Here is a 21,576-nt window from a genome sequence, read left to right on the forward strand (position 1 = left end):
GCTGTGGTGGTGCAGCAGTTAGCATTGCCACCTCACAGCAAGAGGTTCTCTGGTTCAATCCTCAGCTGAGGTGCCTCCTGTGCAGAGTCTGCATGTCCTCTCTGTGGTCGTGTGGGTTTCCTCTGGGTGCTCTGGTTTCCTCCCACATCCCAAAGATATGCTGTAGGTGGATTGGCTACCCTAAATTGGCCCTAGGTGTGTGTGTGCCTTCTGTGGAAGGTTGGGTGCTGGGCTGGCAACTCGACACAGTAAAACTCCACTGCCAATCGTGAGCGGACAGGTGATCCGCTGTGGCGACCCCTAACCATGAAAAAGCTGAAAGAAGATGAGTTTTTTTTGCTACCTGTTTTATGTGGTAGTTGAATTTTAGGTTTTCATCAGTGTTAACCCCAGTAGTTTGGAATTTTTTTTTTGGTCAGATAGTTTCTTAGGGATTTATAACACAAGTTTGGATGTTTTTGGGTTTAGAAGGAGCTGAGAGTCAGTAAGTCTAGTCTCAGTTTGTAAAAGAGCTTCTTGGATGTACTTTTTGTCATTTAATCATGTTTGGTAGAGCAGATTGTGGAATCATTGGCATGTTGGATGAAGGCTTCTTATTTGATTGCTAAATGCAGATCTTTAATGAATATATTAAAAAGTAGTGGACATAAGAGAGACCCCTGAGAGACTCCCACAGTTAATGGGAAAAAGGAAGAGATGTTTTGCTACCAGACAGCTTGTTGCCTGTTTGAGAGGTAATTGTTAAACCAGGATAGTGAGAGTTTATCAAAGAAAATTTTTTTTTGTGCGACACTGTTGAAGACTTTGGGCAGATCGAGGAATATGGAAGAGACATGGTTGTTTCTACTGTAACTGCTGTAACAAAGTCTAGTATCACAGGGATGATGATGCTGTAGTGTGGATGGAAACTATGCCGTGTAGTGGAAAGTAGCAAATTTTCAGTAATGAAGGCAAGAACTTGGGATTCTATACACTTTTCAAGTATTTTAAATAGAGGAGATGGAATGGCTATATGGGCATGTAATCGGACCGATCAGTGAAATTTCCATCCTTTGGTAAAGGAAGTATGTAACATTTTTTCTACAGAGGCGGAATGTAGCTTTCCTTGATAGACCAGCTTATTAAGATGGACACAGGATATGTCAGAGCATTTGCAGCTATTTTAATCTATTCAGTTGGTAAGTTGTCTGGGCAAGGGTGGTGGGTTTCAAAGTTTTAAGTAGTTTACTGATTGTCGAGGTTGGAATTGTTGAAGTTTGAGAGCTTAGGAATGAGCTGTGGGGTCTGGAGGTATTATACTAGTTATAGAAGATTGTCGGTTTAGGAGAGAGGCAACAGAATTTACAAAGTGTGAGTTACATTGGTTAGCAATGCAGTCTCCTGGTGTATCTGTTTTAGGGCTGCATAGGTTTTTGTGGGCTGGATGTAGGAGTCGTTGCTGTTACATCAGAATAACTTAGAGCTGTTCTCATTTGCTATTTGTAATATTATGTAGCAGTTTTTTTTCATCAGACTGGATTTTCATTTTAGTACTTCTAAGTTGATTGTACTTCTGTTTACTGGCATTAGTTTTTGACTTTTTCCAAGTTTCACATGCTTTATTCTTGCTTTTCATAAGCTGTTTAGTTTCCTTTATTAGCCATGGAGTTGTATTTGATTTAATTCATTTGGCCCTTATTGGTACAGCCTCATATAGTATATTTAGAAATGTGCCAAATACTGCTACTGCTTAATCTAAGATGAGTGTGTTTAGCACTCCCAGTTTATTAACTTTAAGTTTGTAATGAAAGTGTCCTTGTTGAAGATGGAGAGATTGTGAGAGAGGTTATAGCGATGTTGTGTTTGGTTATGTATTGTGCTCTCTTAATGCATGAATGGGCAGGTGGCCACTAGGGATATCAAGGGTCTATATTACTTACTCAAAGTGTCAGAATGTCGAGCACCCTTCCATCGACACCTAAGTGTCGAATGTCCTCTTCAGCGAATGGCCACATCATTGATTTCTTTCCAAGGAAAGAAATCAGTTGGCCATTTGAAATCTGCCCTTTTCCCCACTGTAGTGCAACCTCGGAGTTAGCATATTTAGTTAGAGTGTGTGTGGGGGGCATAGTGTTTGTTAAATTGTGTCAATCGTATTTGGGCTACCAATTTCTTCCCCTTGGAAAGAAATCAATGATGTGGCCGTTTGCTGAAGAGGACGTTCGACACTTAGATGTCGATGGAAGGGTACTTGACATTCTGACAGTTCGAGTAAGTAATATAGACCCAGATGCCAAGAATAGTACTGGCTTATTCACAAGAGGCAAATTTAAGATGGAATTTCTGTGGGTGGATTTGTTGTGTCTGGTAGAAGTAGAGATGAGTTAGGTAAACCTGTGTAAGTTTATTGAATTGTGGCTTGCCAGTCAATATTCATGTCTCATAGTATTAAGGTTTCTTGAAAGATATTGGTTGATGTCCAAGATTGAAATTCATCAGCAGTGTTTATTACCAGGGGGAATGTAGACATGGGTCTACTTCATAACACTGAAATTTTATAACGTTGAATTTCATAACACTGAGACCATAACATCAAATATTCAAAACACTGAAAACCCAAAACATTGAAAGTGTGCTTCATATAATTGAAAACTACATTGCACAAGTAAATAAAATCCCCTCCACCTACAACACCATCTAACTAACAAACACACTTTGTACTATGTTTCTGCAGGGGGACAAACCTCCATTCACCCCCCTCCCACACCAACTCCAAGACTGCACTACAGTGGAAAAAAATAATTTCCTAACCTCAGTGTATGGTTATTGTGATACAGTGAGGTTAGGAAATTAACTTTTTTTCCACTGTAGTGCAATCTTGGAGTTGGTATATTTAATTAACGGGGGTGGGGTGGGGTGAGGGCAAAGCCCCCACATGGGAGGAGTACAAAGTTTGTTTGTTAGGTGGTGTTGTAGGTAGAGGATATGTCATTTACATATGCATTGCAGTTTTCAGTGTTATGAAGCACACTTTCAATGTTCTGAGTTTTCAATGTTTTGGGTTTTCATTGTTTTGGGATTTAGATGTTTTGGTCTCAATGTTATGAAATTCAATGTTTTGAAATTTAAGTGTTATGAAGCAGACCCGTAGACATCTATTATACATAAGTTCTTGAGGGTGTTGATTCTGAGAGCATTATGGCATGGGGAAGGATTTAGTGGGTGTCGGAAGATACTGAAGTTATTTTTGTAGATGATGACTATATCACTTCCTTTCTTATTAGTCTTGTCTATCCTTAGAATGTTCTATCCATGTAGTAAAATTTCATTATCCTTTGCATGTTGTGACAGCCAGGATTCAGTAATGGCTATTATGTCTGTATTGTAATAAGCTATCCAGGCATGTAATTCTGGCAGTTTATGAATACTTATTCTGAGGTTACTTCAATAAAGGTGAGAGCCAGAGATCTGTTTTAGCAGTGGTTGTTCAAAGGTTCATAGGTGTGTACTAAGCTAATGGCCCTGGGACCTTTACAAGCCTAGCCATAGGATTTCCCTGGAATAGTGCCACTCGACCTTAGTTCCCAGTGTCTCTGTTGAGTAGAGCCACTGGAGTTATCCCCGGGGTGAATTTTCTGTTTCCCATCCACTCATTAAGATTTCTCTTGAAGAGGGCCAGTGAGATGCTCTGCTTGACATGTATGGGAAGTCTATTCCATAGCATGGGCAGTCTCTGGGTTATGAACCTGTCCCTCCAGCATGTTCTGTTAATTGTGGTAATGAGGTTGAGGTCTCTGGAGCGTGTGTTGTGGAGGGATTGGGATTTCTTTAGATGTAGCATTTCTAACAGAGCTGGTTCAGACATGGCTTTGTAAGTCAAGCAGAGATCCCCCTAAGTAGGTGATATGAGACAGAGAATAGTTGGAGTTTTTTGAGTCTGTTCATACAGAAGTATTTAAGGCCTAGGATCCTCTTTGTGAGGTACATTTATGGAGTCCCCAGTTGTTGCAGGTGTCTAGTGAAGTACATGTCAAATGGGGCGTTGTACTCGATGACTGGCCTAATGAAGTAAGAGTAGAGGGAGACAATAACCTCCTTCTTCCTAGATGCAAAACCTTTAGTAATGAGATGTGACACATAGAAGGACTTTCTGACCACAGTGGCAATGTGGTTATCAAAAGAGAGGTTGCTGTCAACCTGTGTTCCCAGATCTCTTATAATGCCTTCTGTATTCAGTGGACTACAATAAATGTGGTAATTCATGGGAACCGGGTTTTTCCCAAAGGGGATGATGACACATTTTTTGGCATTGAGCTTAAGGCCATGGTTCTGACACCAGTTGATGGTCTCAGTGAGGCCATTCTGCAGAATGTCAACATCACTTGGGGAGTTAATAATAGCTCCCAACTTGCAATCATCTGTGAACTTTGTCAGCCAGAATCCTTTCATGTTGGCCTGGACTTCAGAGAAGTAGATAACAAACAGGTGAGGACCCAGGACCGAACCCTGGGGGACTCCAGTTGTGACTAGTTAGCAGTCTGACTTGGAGTCAGCTACTTTCACACTGTGGGTTCTATCTGTGAGCCAGTTTGCAACCCACCTAGTGATATAGGGATTGATGCCTAGCTTAGTGAGTTTTTCTATGATTCCTGAGTGTGAAAATGTATCAAACACCTTGGCCAGATCAAGGTAGGCTGTATGAACCACCTTGCCTTCATCCACAGCTCTGGTGACTGGACTCAAAGAAGTCAACCAAGTTGAGCAGGCATGATCTACCCTTCACAAAACCAAACTGTGTGGGATTCAGAGTTAGGAGATTCCCTATATCTTTGTTAATCAACAACCAAGACCTGAAGCCAAGCTTTCCGTGACGATAAAAGTAACAATGGAGAGTGCAAGTCCCAAGGAAAGTCTGTACAGTAACTCCTCTCATAAATCTAAGAACTTGGGAAATTGCCAGTATCAAGTCAGTTCTCAATTGTATGGGAGAAATCTCAGTGCCTGAAGGCCGATGATTAAAATACTGACGCCAATATTCTGGCAGATAGGTTCAGTGCAAATTTCTCCCCTCCCTCACCCCCTAAAGATGAAATAATTATCCCTGCTGAATGTAACCTACCTGTCATCACAGACATACAGGTGAAATCAGCACTCAACAAGGCAAAAAACACAGCATCTATGGGACCCGATGGTATCCCCGGTTGCGTGTTACGTGAACTTCAAGATGAACTAAACCCACCCCTAAGAACGCTATTCAATCTTAGCCTCACTACAGGATATGTACCTGAACACTGGCACACAGCAACAGTGGTCCCACTCCACAAAGGGGGAAATTCTACTGACCCTGGTAACTACTGCCCCATAAGTTTGACCAGCCTGGTCTGTAAGGTTATGGAAAGAATCATCATGGAACTCATAAATGGCGACATTGGGGATCTGCAGACCCTTGATCCCACCCAATTCGGTTTTGTAAAAGGCAGATCCTGCCTCTTAAACCTGGTTGACTTCTTCGAGACAGTCACTAGTGCCATCGACGAGGGCAAGGCTGTCCACACTGCCTACTTGGACTTGGCTAAGGCCTTTGACACGATACCACACTCTGGCATCATTGACAAGCTCAGCAGCCTAAATGTAAATCCATATGTCACAAGATGGGTAGCAAACTGGCTAAAAAACAGAACCCATAAGGTTAAAATTGCTGGAGCCATGTCAGACTCAAAACCAGTCACGAGTGGTGTCCCACAGGGCTCAGTCTTGGGTCCACTCTTATTCGCAATTTACTTCTCAGATGTGAAAGCAAATATGGGAGGATTATGGCTGACAAAGTTTGCAGATGACTGCAAACTGGGTGCCATAGTTGATTCACCTGCTGACACACACATCCTACAGAAAGGTCTCACTGAAACGGACAACTGGTGCCGGAATCATGGCCTCAAACTTAACGCCAAAAATGTATAGTCATCCCTTTGGGAAAAACAAAGTACCCACAAATTATCACGTAGACAATAACCCACTGAATACGGAAGAAGTAATCAGAGACCTGGGGACTCAAGTCGATAGTGACCTCTCCTTTGACAACCATGTTGCCAAAGTGGTCAGAAAGACATTTTACCTTGCCCATCTCATCATGAAGGGATTCTCATCCAGATCAAAGGAGGTCATTGTACCTCTATATTCCTCCCTTGTCAGGCCCATGATTGAATATAATGCTCCATTTGGGATGTATCTCACCCGGCACATGCAACAACTGGAAAGACCCCAGAAGTACCTCACCAAGAGGATCATAGGTCTCAAACATGTGCCTTATCCAGCTAGATTAAAGAAACTCCAGCTCTATTCAGTAGCATACCGCCTGCTCAGAGGTGATTTGTGCCTAACATATAGGGCCATGTCCAACCAGGAATTGATGGACATGCTCCATCTCAAAAAATCCAAATCCACCAGAACCACGCGAGCTAAAGATTTCAACCTCTGCACAAATATGAATAGGACATGCTGGAGGGATAGATTCATAACACAGAGGTTACCCATACTCTGGAACAAAATCCCAGTTCATGTGAGACAGAGCCCTTCATTGGCACTGTTCAAGAAAAATCTCGATGCATGGATGGGAGATCGCAAGTTTACCCCTGGAGTCACCTCAGTGTCACTACTAGACAGAGGTATAGTTTACTAAATAATGGGGTCCCACATGTGTCACTACTAGAGAGGCACAACTATATAGTATGGGGTGGCGTAAGCCACATCACTGTTGGCTAGGCTTATAAATGCCCCCGGGCAGATAGCCTAGTACACTACTATGAAACTATGAAACTATGGGTTTTCATTGTTTTGGGATTTAGATGTTTTGGTCTTAATGTTATGAAATTCAATGTTTTGAAATTTCAGTGTTATGAAGCAGACCCGTAGACATCTATTATACATAAGTTCTTGAGGGTGTTGCTTCTGAGAGCATTATGGCATGGGGAAGGATTTAGTGGGTGTCGGAAGATACTGAAGTTATTTTTGTAGATGATGACTATATCACTTCCTTTCTTATTAGTCTTGTCTTTCCTTAGAATGTTCTATCCATGTAGTAAAAGTTCATTATCCTTTGCATGTTGTGACAGCTAGGATTCAGTAATGGCTATTATGTCTGGATTGTAATAAGCTATCCAGGCATGTAATTCTGGCAGTTTATGAATACTTCTTCTGAGGTTACTTCAATAAAGGTGAGAGCCAGAGATCTGTTTTAGCAGTGGTTGTTCAAAGGTTCATAGGTGTGTACTAGGCTAATGGCCCTGGGACCTTTACAAGCCTAGCCATAGGATTTCCCTGGCATAGTGCCACTCGACCTTAGTTCCCAGTGCCTCTGTCGAGTAGAGCCACTGGAGTTATCCCCGGGTTGAATTTTCTGTTTCCCATCCACTCATTAAGATCTCTCTTGAAGAGGGCCAGTGAGATGCTCTGCTTGACATGTATGGGAAGTCTATTCCATAGCATGGGCAGTCTTTGGGTTATGAACCTGTCCCTCCAGCATGTTCTGTTAATTGTGGTAATGAGGTTGAGGTCTCTGGAGCGTGTGGTGTGGAGGGATTGGGATTTCTTTAGATGTAGCATTTCTAACAGAGCTGGTTCAGACATGGCTTTGTAAGTCAAGCAGAGATCCCCCTAAGTAGGTGATATGAGACAGAGAATAGTTGGAGTTTTTTGAGTCTGTCCATACAGAAGTATTTAAGGCCTAGGATCCTCTTTGTGAGGTACTTTTGTAGAGTCTCCAGTTGTTGCAGGTGTCTAGTGAAGTACATGTCAAATGGGGCATTGTACTCGATGACTGGCCTAATGAAGGAAGAGTAGAGGGAGACAATAACCTCCTTCTTCCTAGATGCAAAACCTTTAGTAATGAGATGTGACACATAGAAGGACTTTCTGACCACAGTGGCAATGTGGTTATCAAAAGAGAGGTTGCTGTCAACCTGTGTTCCCAGATCTCTTATAATGCCTTCTGTGTTCAGTGGACTACAATGAATGTGGTAATTCATGGGAACCGGGTTTTTCCCAAAGGGGATGATGACACATTTTTTGGCATTGAGCTTAAGGCCATGGTTCTGACACCAGCTGATGGTCTCAGTGAGGCCATTCTGCAGAATGTCAACATCACTTGGGGAGTTAATAATAGCTCCCAACTTGCAATCATCTGCGAACTTTGTCAGCCAGAGTCCCTTCATGTTGACCTGGACTTCAGAGAAGTAGATACCAAACAAGAGAGGACCCAGGACCGAACCCTGTGGGACTCCACTGGTGACTAGTCAGCAGTCTGACTTGGAGTCAGCTACTTTCACACTGTGGGTTCTATCTGTGAGCCAGTTTGCAACTCACCTAGTGATATAGGGATTGATGCCTAGCTTAGTGAGTTTTTCTATGATTCCTGAGTGTGAAATTGTATCAAACACCTTGGCCAGATCAAGGTAGGCTGTATGAACCACCTTGCCTTCATCCACAGCTCTGGTGACTGACTCAAAGAAGTCATCCAAGTTGAGCAGGCATGATCTACCCTTCACAAAACCAAACTGTGTGGGATTCAGAGTTAGGAGATTCCCTATATCTTTGTTTATTAGGTCCATGATGATGAGTTCCATAGCTTTCCATATCAGGCTTGTCAGGCTAATGGGGTGATAGTTCCCAGGGTCTGTAAGTCACTCCTACTCTGTGTAGAGGGATGACTGTAGCAGTGTGCCATTCGGTAGGGACAAAGACTGAGGTGAGGCTGTGATTGAACAGGGCACACAGGTGAGGTGCCAGTTCACTCTGTAGTTCATGTAGAACACAGCCAGGGATATTGTCAGGTCCCATAGAAGCTGTATTCTTGGCCTTGGACAGTGCTGTTTTAACCTGTGCAGCAGTAATACTGGGTGCCTGGCAGTCTACTGGTATTATGATTCGTCCTTTGGGGGGGAGGAGTAAAGTTGGCACTGAATCTGTTGGCCAGTATATTGTCAATATCTGTTGGCTTGGTATAGGAGGTACCATTGTGTAGTAGTGCAGAGCAAATCTGGGTATTGCCATGGAGATTCTTTACATAACTATAGAAGGTCTTGTGGTTGTCTTTACTATCTGCTGCAATTCTGGTTTCATAGCTAGCTTTAGAGGATTTGATGAGGGATCTCATCTTTTTGTTGAGGCTGATAAGGGAGTTTTTCAATTCTTGGGACTTCACCTTATTCCGCATCAGTTTCCTCCTCCTGTTGTAGAGTTTGTTTATGGTAGGGGACCACCAGATTGGCTTCCTTTTCTTGGAGGAGAGTGTCTTGGTTCTAATGGGTATGGCGAGATCTGTGCATTTGTGTACATGTTCGTACAGTGCATTGGTGTATGATTTGGCAGTCATACAACTATTCTCCATTTGCATGAGTGCCATAAAGTTAGCCACCTCTGTTTTTAGGAGCCCAAAGTTAGCTTTGGATAAGTTTTTCATGGTGGTTACCTTTGCAGGAGGGTGGGAGGGATGTGGATTTCCAAGGTGATTAGTTTGTGGTCAGATCTAACCAGGGAGGACATGACTATTGGTGTCAAGCAATGGCCACCCATGTTAATAATGACCAGGTCAAAGATCTTGCTACCTGTAGTGGGGGTAAGAAAGAGCTGGTCCAGGGCACTGGAATTAATGAACTCCAGGAAACAGGCAAGTGTATCGGTACACGAATAGTGTTCCCAGTTAATGGAGGGGTAGTTGAAGTCACCTAGTAAGAAAGTGTTAGGTTGGACCCTAATATTCTCCAGGGTGCTTAGGAACGTGGAGTGCGAGTCTTGGGACATGGTTGGGTATCTATAGCAGACTACAGCCTGAATCGCTGTCTTATCTAGTGTTAGCTGCACCTAAAGTATCTCTGATACATTATGTTGGGCTACCAGTCTGGAGGTGTGCGCATCCTTTATGAATATTGAAACACCACCGCCTTTACAGCTTTGGTCCAAGTTCTGGGTCCGAAAGGTATGGAATGAGTTATAGCTTGGTAGTGCAGGGGTGCTTTCTGCTGCCTTGAATGAGGTCTCTGTTACAGCACAAATGTCGATGTTCTCCATTTTAAGGAGTGCTTCGAGCAAGTGCATTTTGAGATTTAGACTTCTAGCGTTGAGCAGCATGACCCTCAGATTGCATTTGTTTGTAGCTGTTACAGTGGTAATTTGGTCTTTGGAACACCACCTAAAAAGGCACTATGGGGTGACAAGAGCCTTGGCCAGTATCTGGAAGCCCAGGGGTGGCAGATGCAGACCATCTCTGGCAAAGCATCAAAGTGTGTCAATCATGTCATCCCAGGCAGACATATACTGGATCCCCTTAGAATGACACCAGAAACTTAGCCAATTGTTGAAATCAATCATTTTCTGCTTGTACTGTGGTATCATTCTGGGGGATGGTAGGATGCTGCTCAGGGTAGGGTCATATCCGCCTCGCCTACATAATCCGAGAGCTCCTCCATGTCTCTTTTCATGTAGTCCAGGGAGGTACGTCTCAGATCATTCACACACACACACGTACAATGACTGAGTAATATTTGTACCAGTTGTTTAGGGACCTGAGTGCATGCATTATGCGGTGGATCCTGGCACCTGACAGGCAGCTGACTGTTACTTATTCCTTATTCAACCTAGTGAGTAGGACATCAGTGTGCCTCACTATCGAGTCACCTATGACTAGTGTGTTGGGCATGCTGTTTTGCCTTAGGGACTATGGTTGAGTGGCACACTATTTAGAAGAGTTATGTGTCTTGTGATTAGTGTTGTGTTGTGGTAGTCGAGTTTGTTTCTGCCTTGGGGTCTCTGCTGCTTGGGTAGATTTTTATTGAGAGCCTCCGCAAACATGAGTGTGTGGTTTGTGTTTTTATGTGAAGGTGGTGCTGGTATGTTTTCTGGAGGGCTATGTGTTCCATGTGGTGTGGTGCAAGTGTTGACCTTCTCCACTTCACCAGCTATTCTGATCTTCGTTGGAGAGTGCGTGGCTTCCAATTTGGATATATAAGTGCATCTCTTGCAAGTCTGATGTTGGGAGGTAAGAGGAGAGGGTTGTTGGTGTACATGAGGCAGTTGCTACATTGCCTCAGGATGCCCAAGTTCACCAAGTTAATAGCAGAGAGCACAGGGAACTTGACCTTTAGACATGCCTGGAGGGGTGGGCATTGATAATAAGTACTGGATATGTTAACTTGTAGAACATTTAGTGCTGGTAGCACTTTTGTGTGCTACAATATTTGCTACAAGATGTCTGGTAAAGTGTTAGACTAATAAGCTAATATAAGTGCAGGAGAGGAGAGAACTAGTAGATCTAGAGGACAAATTGAAGAGCAGACTTTGGCACCGCTCAGGAACTTACAAACAGTCCTGGATACAGCAAGTCTGTATCTGGACTAGACTAGTTACAGGAAAGGTGGGAAACAAGCACAAATGCAGGCGTTTAAACCAGAAAGTTGAGAGAGAGATGGAAAAACTGCCCAAAAGGCCAATAGACTACAATTTCTGGGCCAGAAACCACTCCTCTTGTGGTAGATAGGCTACCTAGTGCTTACCACTCCAACTAATAAGCTAGAAGGCTTCCATCCAACACAGAAAGGATTTGGGGGGTCTCAGAAGCTTACAAACAGTCTTGGATATAGCAAATCTGTATCTGGGCTAGACTAGTTACAGGAAAGGGGGGAAACAAGTACACATGCAGGCTTTTAATCCAGAAAGTTGAAAGATATGGAAAAAAAATTCCCAAACAGCCAATAAACCACAATTTCTGGGCCAGAAACCACTCCTCTTGTGGTAGATAGGCTACCTAGTGCTTACCACTCCCACTGATAAGCTAGAAGGCTTCCCTCCAACACAGAAAGGCTTGGGGGGCTCAGGAGCTTACAAACAGTCCTGGATACAGCAAATCTGGACTAGACTAGTTACAGAAAAGGTAGGAAATAAGCTTAGAATGTTTTTAGCAAAGTGGAAAAGGAGAAAGCAGGAACAGAAGATAATTCAAGGTTAAGAACCTAAGTGGGTTGGCCTTCTCAAATGTTTTCTCTGTGTTAGGTAGAATGAGCTAATGACACTAGACTGGGAGGAGTGTCCCAGATCAAATTTAAAGTATGGGCAGGCAACTGCAAAGCCACCAAGTATAAGAATAAGACACCAATAGGCAGGGCAGGTGGGAAACATATTACAGCTGCTAGCTGTAGCCATTAAATGAAAGTTTAAAACAGATAAAGGAGTAAGGAGACTCTAGATAATGCTTTTAACTGAAAACAAATCAGTTATATGATACCTGACTACAACGCAGAACCCTCATAAAAAAAGCATAAAAGCACAGATAGAGAACTCATAAACAGAAAATACAACCCTCAGTATGAAAAAGCAGTTTGCAGTTAAGTAATTCAGTAAAAATGCAATTAGAGTAATGAAATAGTATCTAGCAATGTAAAATACAGTTAAAATGGTATAAAACAGTAAATAAATGGAGTGAAACAGTATAAAAGCTTTATAACAGTGCAAGTAGATTAGCTGTATAGCACAATTATGAGTTAAAGAAGTGCAATTTAATAAATAAGTGTAAAAAATAACTTATTCTGCTCTTGGAATCTTAAAGAATTTCTGCTTAGTCTCAGTGATGAATCACCAATTCCACAGCCTGGTAAATACAAGCACAGCGCATTACAGGCACAGGGTTTATATACCAGAAAGGATGGAATAATCTGGAAGCTCAAATTACTACTCAGAGCAAGATTATTTTGGAGTTTAGTGGAATTCTTGTGTTTAGAATAGTAGTTTGGACTTGGATTAGGGAGAATATTGCCACAAGCTTTTAGTTACTGTAAAAGGAAGGTATAGTAATAGAGTTGCTTATATTTCAGCTTGGGTTTAATAGGTGAATGGTCAATAACTATGTATTAACTGGATCATACCATAGATAATTTGTGGGACACACGTATGGGATAAAGCACTTATGATCTGCCTCTGTCAATAGTTGTATACGGGACAGTCCCGGGGTAACATTTTGGTTTCCCATCCATAGAGCTAAGTTGCACTTGACTATAGACAGGGCTGAACTTTGTTTTAGATAAATGGGAGTATGTTCCAGAACAGCTTTATTCTCTGAGATATACCTGTCCCTTCCAAACTGTTATGCTGATGTTGCAGAAGAGGTTTAGATCCCTAAACAGAATATTTCTGATGCCATTTGACTTGTTTATGTGCAGTAAATTCATCAGCATTGGATTTCAGGATGCCTTAGGTACCAGACACAGGTCACCTTTTAGCAGTCTGTAAGATATGGATTTTGAGGATGCCTCGAATACCAGATGCAGGTCACCTTTTAGCAGTCTGTAAGATATTGAGTATAGTGACAGGATTTTGAGTTTGTCTATGTAGGACATTGTTTAGGCATTGTATTCCTTTTAGTAAGATATCTCTTTGGGCGTTCTGTATGTTGCTTGTGTCTGGACAGATACATGTTAAAGGGGGTATTATACTCAATGATTGACCTAATGAGGGCTGAGTAAAGGGTTGCAATGGCATCCCTAGATCTAGACACTGTATCTTTACTGTATAAGCTGTGCAATATAGAAGGACTTTCTGGCAACAATGGACACATGTTGGTCAAAAGTTAGGTCACTGTCCACATAAGTTTCCAAATCCTGAACAACTGGGTCATCTCATAAGGACATGTTAATTTGGCAGCTCTCTGGGATAGATAACCTCCAAGGGATACAATAATGCATTTAGTTTCAATACGTGATTTTGGCACCACTTATTTGAGCAATACCTTCCTGCAGGTTGGTCAAGTCATTTTTGGATTCATTGACTGCTCCTAGCTTGTGGTCATCTGCAAACTTAGCTAGAGTCCTTTGTATTGACTTCTATTTTAGAAAAGTAGATGTCAAACAGGATAGGTCCCAGAACAGAACCCTGGAGGACTCAGCTGGTCTCTTTATGGAGGTAACTTCCCCTATTTTAATTATTTGCATCCTATCTATGAGCCAGCTGGCAATCCAGTGAGTGACTGAGGGGTTTATTCATGGTTTATTTAGCTTTTCTACTATGCCTGAATAGAGAATTGTATTAAATGCTTTGGCCAGGTCGGGGTATGTGCTGTGTACCATTTTGCTTTCATCCAGTGCTTTGGTGACCTTTCAAAAAAATGCCCAGTTTGTGCATTGAGGAGTTGCAATGTATCTATTTTTAAACAGCTTGATATTTGATGTGATGTAGCGTGCTATATTGAAGTTGTAGTGGGTGTTAATTGGGAGTGAGGGAGTGAGTAGTATGCTATATCCTAAGAGAGCTGTTGTGGAGGGGTTGTTGCTCAGATATAAACTGGACTAAGTGCATGAGAGGAAGAAGTATGAGGAAGAGAGGGGACAGCATATCTGAGAGAAGGGTTGTGGAAGTAAGACATCTGAGAGAACGGTTGTGGGAGGTACGACATCTGAGAGAATGGTTGTGGGAGGTAAGACATCTGAGAGAAGGGTTGTGGGAGGTAAGACATCTGAGAGAATGGTTGTGGGAAGCAAGAAATCTGAGAGAAGGGTTGTGGGAGGTAAGGCAGCAGGGTTAGAGTTAATGTTTGAATGTAGCTAATGAGTAATAGGTAAGTAACAGAAAGGAATGTATGGTTAATCCGTTGTCTAGAGTGAGAAAGTAGGTGGGTAAAAGGAATATAAAATAGCAGAAAAGGATAAGGCGAGTGAAAAATCATTATGGAAAGCAAGAGGGGAAAACATGTAGAGGTGGATATATGAGATGGGAGTGGTGTACTTGAGAAGAGTGTGTGTGGACTTGATGTAACGAGTTTTGGACGGAGAATGGAGTGATGGGATTGGTTTATGGAAAGTAGTGAGTGGAGAGGTGGACAGGATAAATGCAGTGTAGGAGGGGGAAGGTGGGAATTAGGGGGTAGGATACGGGAAGTGAAGTTAGCCCATGCATTAGTGAGGGTGAACAGAGTGGGTTTCCTCTTCATCTCTACAGTGGACTGCTAAAAATCAGTGGAGCTCAGTCAGAAGGATAGAAAACCAATGGATCTTCTGTGGTCTACCACAGTGGAGCAGTAATAGGGAACAAGTTCTTTGCTTGGAGCTAGCAAAATGTTTTAAATAATTTGCATAAAAATATAGCTCTTGGGCAGATGTTCCAGCTGTGATCCTCACTGTTGAGCTTTTTACTTGCAGGAAAACATATTCACAAAAATAAAGATCAAAACACACTTTTTTTTTAACTTTAAAGAGGAGTATAACCGCACTGAGCTGATGGTGACTTGGACACAAATACTGTCTCAGAGCTGAAAGTGGTTCAAAAAGTATCTGGGATCAGGAGAAATAAACTTGAGGGAGGGAGCAAAAGGATAAATAAACTTAAGGGGGAGAGTGAAAACAGAAACAAACTTGAAAAGTTTTTAAATCCTTAATACATTGTTTCCGGCAAATAAAATTTTTAGTTTACCATTCATTAAACATGTTGATGTGAAGCTTATCTGAAACTTTTTTGTGATTTTGAAAGGGATTATTACATCAAACCAGGATTTGATATCTGTATTTGAATTTATTACTTTCCTAAAATTGTTAATGTTTACATAGTTTAGCTTTGTAGGTACATTATGTTGAGCACTGTGACAAAGAAGAAACCAAAACTTGTTAGAAAGGTTATTGGAAAGAATTGTACATGGCAGTGAGTTTTCTTTCTGTGGTATAGCTAGATGAAGATCTTTCCAATTTGAACTATTACTTTTAAGTAATGAAGTCTCGATATAGGTTTCTATGCCAGGAAACCTTAAGCCACCATCATCCCAAGATCCAATATGATGCGTATACCAATCTTATGTTTATTTGGATACCATAAAAAGTTTAATAAATTTTGTTTATGAGTCTAATATAATTTTTTTTCAGGCTGAGTGTCTAGCTTGAAGACAATATATCAAATTTTAGGAAAGGGAGTCATCTTTAACAGTTGTCTATCTTCAAATGAGAAGAACATATTATTCCAACTGTTTATGTACATATTTACCTGGGATATTATGTTTTTATAATTTTTCCTCTCATATTTTCCAAACTATTGAACAAGATTATCCCTAGGTAATTTAGTGTGTTAGATTGTTCTCCAATGATGCTTTGGTTAACTAGTTGAGATGTCCCTTTATCATTAAGAATAAGATGTTTTGATTTTTGCTTGTTAAAATAAAGGCCTGGAATTTTTTGATAGTTATTTATTATTGTGTCCATTTCCAATAACTCTTTGTTTGACTTAGGTAAGGAGAATATCATCCACAAATAGAGCTGTTTTAGAATTGTATTGATTATAAATATTAATGCCTTTAATTTTTTGATTATTTTTTATTGATATTGCTAATATTTCTATGAGAAGGGGCAAATAATACAGGGAATAAAGGGCAACCTTGTTTAGTGCCTTTGGTCATGGGTATGCACTTTGAAGTAAAAGGACCTAGTTTGATGTAGGCCAAATTATCTTTATAGATAGCGCTTATCATGGAATTGAATGATGAAAATTAAAACGCTTTTAGTTTTTCAAACAGAAAGTCCCAATTTACCAAGTCAAATGCTTTTTCTATATCTAGGCTTACCAACAAAGCTTCTTCATTTTATTTGTTTAAATATTCAATTAATGTTAATATTCTTTTGATATTATCATGAGTGTGCCTTTTATGTATAAACCCGGTTTGATTGTTATGAATTAATTGTTAGAGTGAAGCCCTTATTTTCCCCACAATTATAGACATAAAGATTTTCTTGTTGTTATTTAGTAAAGATATTGGTCTATATGATTTACATAGCTGGGGAGGTTTGTCAGATTTAAGAATAGGGGTAATCAAGGAGCATCTCCAGGAGGGAGGGATTGAATTGTTAAATTGTACTTTAGTCAGCGTTTTATGAAGTAAAGATATAATTGAGTCTGGGAAAAGCTTATAAATCTCTGCTATAATGTCATTTATAGCAGGAGCTTTGTTAGATTTAAGGTGTTTAATTTTACTTTTGATTTTGTTTAGAGTTAATTTCTCAAGACTTGTACTGAGATTTTCTGGGATAGCCTTCAAATTTAGAGTGGCTAATTCTTGGGCTGTAACATGTTTGTTTATATTATTGGAATTACAATGTTTGGTGAAATGATATCCAAAGGCTTCTACTATAACTCCAATGTCAGAAACTGATTTGTTAGCATACCTCTCAACTCTACAGATTTTTGCAGAATGCCCATATTTTTGCCTCATATTTTTGGTCCTTTTTTTATAAAATTGTATTTTTTCTGGCAAATTATTGACAAATAATTACACTGAAGTTTGTAAATAATGACAGACATTTGAGTTTGTCTTCATACCCTTCAGAAAATTCATGCTAATGCAAACACTATTATTCTATCAGCTTTCTAAGTTTGCAAAAGCATTATTTAAAATTGTCCCTATTTTGGGCTTTTTTCCCCACTTTTATTTATGGCTTTGTCCAGATGTTTTGCTCTAAGAGGTTGTGAGGTATCTTTGTTAGTGCATTCATGTAGTAATTTTAAGATACTGATCACTTTAGAATGTAATTTTGCTGTTTATGACAAGTTATGCATGTGACTGGGGCTAAGAGCATAAGAATTTAATTTCATTTTTGCTAATGCTAAGTTTGTTTTGTGTATCAAAATATCTTGGTGTTTCTTGTTTAAATCATCTATTTCTTTTTTTATTTGGGTTTGATTGTGATGACTCAGATCTCAAAAAGGCTAACTGAGATTGTAAGTTTTGTAGTTCTGATTCCCATTCCTTTAGTTTTTTTATATACCAAACTATAGTTTTGCCATAGATACATGTCCTTAGAGCAACCCAAACCATAATGATGTTTATATATTTAATGTAAGACAGTCATGGTCTGATAAAGGGCAAGGAAGAATAGTACATGATGTAAGCTTTAATTTTAAATTATTAGAGAAAGAACTCTGCCTATTTTGGTATGAGTTTTAAATATGTGATCAGTGTGTATAACAGAGTGATTTAATATTTTTAGAGTTGTATGCATCATATAGATTGTGAGAAGTTATCCATTTCCTGTGAATTTTTGCAGTGATTGTAAGTCTATGTGGGCAGCTGCTTGCTGTATTAGAACTATTTAAACAGTTAACCCCCCCCTCTAGAACAAGGTTTCCTTTTGATATACTATCAGTAAAATCAAGATGTTGTTTAGCAGTTGAAGCATCCAGTCCTGAAAACCAACAGAGATTAGCAAACACACAAATTCTGTGGCTAAATTTCATGATGATGATGGCTAATAGTCTCTCAGGATCCTCACGCTTACATAATATCTGAGGACAAATAATGTCATTCTTCCATAATATCATCACTCCTCTCATTTTAGACTTAAATGAAGTATGAGCTAGTATTGTATGTGTGTTTGGTTCCCAGACATCTTTATCTGTGTTTTTAAAATGCACATCATGTAAGAATAATATTTGTGGTTTATTTAATTGTAGGTATCTTAAAAGGTTTGACCTTTTCTTCGGATTATTAATGCCATTAATATTAAATGAAACTAAGGACAAAGACATGGTGAATTTTAAGACTGATTTATCCAATGGTCAGTAATGACTGATTTTATCTCAAAGCATTTGATGGAGATTTGAGATTTCCAAACTTTAGCTTGTATAAGCAAAGTGTTTGGAAGAATCATGACTGCAAATATTATGTAAAGTATATCGTAATCAGGCCTGAATGTAAAAAGATATAACAGGATAATCATCTTAAGAACTAATAAAAAAAAAAAAAAAGTGTTTTCCCCCAACACCAACATGGAATTTAAAAAAATTCCCAGTTTGAAAAATAAGTTAAAATCAATCAACCTTCTTTCCCAAACCAACATAAACATACCTACCAGCTTTAAAATGTTAGTAGAGAGACTTATGTTGTAAACATAAAATTAATTTGAACAATTTCCACTCGAGTAATTAAAATGCAGTGAGGAAAAAGGAGACTTGAAGATATCTTAACTTCTTAAGCTGTGTATATGATACTGGATGTTGAAGTTCCTATTTTAACCTAAGAGTTTAAGGCTTAATTCTTTAATGACAGTTAAAACGATTGTGAAAGGAGATGAGCAGATTCATTTCAGAATCTCGAAATTCCAAAACATTGAATTTCATATGATCGAGACCCTATGACTGATATTTTGGAATATCAAAATTCCAAAACAAATCCAAAAAATAAACAATTTAAATGTTTGGTGCAAGCCCCTGCACCCCTTAAATATTTCAACTCTGAGATTGCACTACAGTGAGGAAAAGGGACATCTTCCATTCGACATTATATGCAGATCTCCATTCACAATGTTGGGATTCTAAAAGTTTGATCATATGGTCTCGGCCATATGAAATTCGATCTTTCAGGATTTTGGCATTGTGACATGTTCCTGAATGAGCATACGATATCTCAGGTGAATTTTAGTAAGATAAAGTAAGCTAAAATTAATTTAAAATTCATTTATATTAGTATATGTCTTAACAAGGAAGGATTACAAAGAAAACACAAATATTTTAACACCAAGGTTACTCCTAAAATCTTAACTCTGGTCTAATAAGAGACTGAAAAAAAGTCTTTGACACAAATTAATATATGAAGTTTAGCAAGTTTGAACAAATGTAAAAGATCTTTATCTATTAGCCTGAATCAATAAGAGTTTATATTTTAGTGACATTAACCAAAGAATAAACAAGTAAAAAGAATGATAGATGCCCCTTTATGGTATAAAAATTCCAAAAGAGTCATGCACACACATTTATAATTATTGTAAACATCAGTAGTGAAAAATCAAAAGAAGCTATAATCTGGCTCAGTCATTTATATCTAAATAGAGTTTCAGTCCAACTGTAAATCTTTTACTTTGTTTGAAAACTTGTTAATTATCAAAAACTTGTATAAATACCTCTAAAATAGTATAATACATATGCAAATATAAAGATAATTACTTAAGCACATCTGTTTATCATCTCTTTAACCCTCTGTTTCATCTATATAGTTATAATCAAGTTAAAAATTGAATGTAAAAGTAGAACTTGCAGACATTTATTTTAGTTTGTCATTAAGGAACTTCACAAGTTTTCCAGTGGAGTACTTTAAATTACATTAAATTAAGATAAATAGTTAATGTTGGACTACATTTACTTTTATAAGGTTAAGAGTCTATATATGTTGTTAACTATATTCTTTTTGAAGCAAGAATTAATTAAAACCCAAATCAGTAAAGGGTTGGTGCAGTGACTATATTATAAAATGTGCTTAATAAAATCTTTTCACAAACATTGCAAAGATAAAACTTTTCATAGGTTATTCTTATAATGGTGATAGCCCAACTTCATATAACTACTAAGCACTTTTAAATATGAGATGGTGATGATTGTTGCATTTCCTGTGTTACTGCAGTGATGATCTTATGTGTTAACATTCAATTTCATCTTCTGTGTAGATGTGAATTATTCATGTTGTATTATATTCACACTCTTCGTCTCACATCTATTTATTATTCCTTTTACTTCTACAAAGTCTTCCTTACTTGCTCTTACTTTCTTAGTCTACTTCAGTTGATGTGTAGCCCCTTTAAATATTTTGCAAACGAGATAAAATTCCAACTTTTTTTATAATAATGGTGCAAGCTATATATTCATTAAAATTGTGAATCTTGCCATTTGTTAGGTTATACTGCTTGCAGATTTTAAGTTCTCCACCAAAAAAACTTAAACAGCTATTCGTCTGTTTTTAAATCCATGTTAAGTGTGGTTGTTTACAATTTTTATTTACCTTATAATAAATGAATCTTATAAGTTTCTCCTGATCAAGATTCACACACTTATAAAACTTCAACATAACAAAAATCCATGAAATTTATTGCTAGCTTGCTGTCCTCATATTGCATAGTTAGGATATTCTACTAAAGGCTTTAAGATATGTGCGTACTTATGCTTTTAAATCTGGACTGATTTAACGTTATTCTTATTTCTGTCAGCTTTAATTTAAAATAGTGTATATATATATATATATATATATATATATATATATATATATATATATATATATATATATATATATATATATATATATATATATATATATATATATATATATATATTAAACTATTATTATTCCGTTTCTAAGCATTAAGTTAAAATGAGTAATTTCTTTATATAAGAAAGAAATCAAACTTACTTAAAATATAGCAGTCCAAGCATTTTCAACATTATTCAGGAGACCTGAAGCTGAGTGCATCCCTGAAACTGTTCCCTTCACTTACTGTAGAGTGCAACAAAGAAGAATGGACTAACAGTTCCTGAAGCCTCAGAAAAGGCAGAGTGGTTTCAAAACGGCTCAAGGATCATCTCAATGTAAGGAAAAGCTTTACCTTCAATTTAAAAAAAAACATTCTTTGACAAAAAAGGCTTAATGAAGTGAAAAAAGAGAAAATAAAACTAAAAAATGGAGCTGTGATTACGGCCTTTTCTCGGCTTTACATACACATTGTCACTCTGACATTAATAAATATTAGATTGAGCATTTAAAGTTAAATAAATGAAAACAAAGTCTAGTTTGTCTAATGTAATTCATTTATTATGAGACATTTT

This window comes from Protopterus annectens, chromosome 7.part0 (assembly GCF_019279795.1).
Source record: "Protopterus annectens isolate FY-2018-M chromosome 7.part0, PAN1.0, whole genome shotgun sequence".
NCBI lineage: Eukaryota > Metazoa > Chordata > Ceratodontiformes > Protopteridae > Protopterus > Protopterus annectens.